Below are 2,617 nucleotides of genomic sequence, written 5' to 3' on the forward strand. Positions count from 1 at the left end.
GTCACTTCACCCCTCTGAGTCTCCCTTTCCTCAGCTGTAAAGTGAAGAAAGGTCTAAAGCCTAAGTCTCAGCCTAGCGCCTGCCTGCCACACTACAGGCAAATTAATGTGCGATATTTGAAGGAAGGAAGGAAGGAAGGAAGAGGGGTATTTATTGTGCCCCCAACGTGACACTGAGGGCGACACTGGGGATAGTGTGGTGAACACGCTGCTTTGCTGGAGATTTTTCTCGAATGGGCTGCGGATGTGGTTAATGGCAGCAGGAGGTGAAGTAACTGGGGCTTTGTAACCGTGGGCAGGATTTCCCCCGAGGGGAGCCGATGACCTTGGGCCAGGAATGAGGGTGGGGAATTACCCTAATGTGACAGCAGAGGAAAGGAGACCTTCCCAATCCGCCCTCCCCCACCTCCCACCCCATTCACTCAGCTGCAAGTGGCGGGAGCCTGAATTCTCCTTTTACAGGCCACCCTGGTTCTCCCTTGCGTCCCTAGCACTTAGCAGTTGGAGAAGGCGAGGCCGGGGGCTCTCAGAGAAGGCCGGTGAAAGGAGAGGCCTTTACAGGCCTCACCCCGCAGCGAGGCCCAGCCCGGCGGCCCTTGGCAGTGCCCCAGCCTCAGGTGTGCCCCTCGGCAGGGAGGGCCTGGCTGGGCCTCTCTCCTGCCACTCTCTGTGGGATGAAGGGCAAAGCACACGCGCCCCAGTCTCTCTGGTCCCGCCTGGACTCTCCACCTGCCTGCGCTTCTCAAACCAGCAACACCTGATCTAAAAGGAGCGGGAGGGGAGGGGAGGAAGGAGGGGGCCGCGGCTCAAGGACTAAGCGGAGGTCCCCTCGACAATCACTTCAGGTCTCCATTGTTTTCTTCAGAAACCTTGGGAATTTTGCTTTCCACTCCCTAGTACATCAGTGTTGGTTTTCCTAGAACCCGATTCCTTCCCCTCCTGCCACGAAGGGTGGGAATAAACCTGACTGCAGAGAGGGTACCATTCCTTTGTAGCCGTGGCATCCCTCACGCCCTGGCGCAGCCCCTGTCCCCACAGACACCCTCCTCCCTCCACACAAGCCAGCCTTTCCTTCCTCTCTTCCCAGATCGTACCCCGCACCGCGTCACCAAGGTCCTCTGAACCCCGACCTCCACTGTGCATCACGGTCAGTTGTTTCTCTGGCTGCCTGGGCCTCCACAGTGGCCTCCCTCGAGGTCGGGGCCACAGACTGCCTCCCTTTGTGCCCCCGGCCCTCAGCACAGGCCTAGCGCTTAGGCGGACCATGCGGGGGAGAAATGAGAGAATGAATGAATGAGTGAACGGGAAGGGTGGTGGCCTCTCGGGGGCTGTGGTCGGCCTCCCAGAGGTGTTCGCATCCTAATCTGGGAAAACTGCAAATATGCTGCCTTATAAGGCAAAAGGAACCTTGCGGGTGTGTTTAAGTTAAAGATGCAGCGATGGGAAGACTTTCCGCTGCGGACCACAGCTTCAGCCTGGGCCTGAACGTTCTGCCGGCCCTTCCTGCTGGCCTGCCTTGCAGATTTCAGACCTGTCTGGACAGCTCCCACAGCTGCAGGAGCCAGGTCCTTACCATCAGTCCATCCATGACTCAGTACTGCCCACTGAAAAAGAGCGCACCCTAAAAGGTGAGAATTATGTTATACTCAGTGACATTACTGAGACTACAGCCCGGGAGGCAGCCTCTGGGGTATCTCTGAGGGACTGTTACAAAGAGGTAAAGGAGGAGCCAGGATATAGGAGTTTTTGCTGAAAACAAACAAACAAAAAACAAACAAAAAAAACACATGTAATGGAACATGAAAAGATTACTGCTAACCACGAACTTATGGTTTCCAAAGGGGAAGGGGCATGGAGGGATAAGTTAGGAGTTTGGGATTAACATATACCCACTACTATATATAAAATAAACAATCAACAAGGACCTACAGTATAGCACAGGGAACTGTACTCAGTATTTTGTAATAAACTATAAGGGAAAAGAATCTGAAAAAGAATATATATATATATACATATTATTTTCTATATATGTAAATAAATCACTGTGCTGTATACCTGAAACACAATACATATACATATATATATATATATTTAATATTTATTTATTTACTTGATTGCACCAGGTCTTAGTTGTGGCATGCAAACTCTTAGTTGTGGCATGCATGTGGGATCTAGTTCCCTGACCAGGGATCGAACCCAGGCCCCCTGCATTGGGGAGCACAGAGTCTTATCCACTGCGGCACCAGGGAAGTCCCACTGACACAATGTTATAAATCAACTCTAATAAAAAAAAATCGATGAACACAAAAGCCAGAAATTTCTATGTTTGATTTCTGGCTGTGGTCCCCTTGGGATGATAGAGGCCTTTGGTGAAATGCTCGGAGGGGCAACATGGAGGGATAAAGAAATATAAGAGCAAGAGAGATCACATCTGATGGTATGTCACAGCATCTCCCATCTACACGCCAACAACAGGCATTTAGAGAGACAGAGGATGAGGTCAGGGCTGGGTCAATGAACTTGGCTTCCTGATCATGGGATTGTTGGGCAAATAAAAAGGTTTCAGTTTCCTATTAAGGTTTTTAAAAACTACTACAGTGGAAATTGATCTAGAGAGA

This window comes from Balaenoptera physalus, assembly GCF_965194825.1.
Source record: "Balaenoptera physalus genome assembly, chromosome: 13".
Classification (NCBI taxonomy): domain Eukaryota; kingdom Metazoa; phylum Chordata; class Mammalia; order Artiodactyla; family Balaenopteridae; genus Balaenoptera; species Balaenoptera physalus.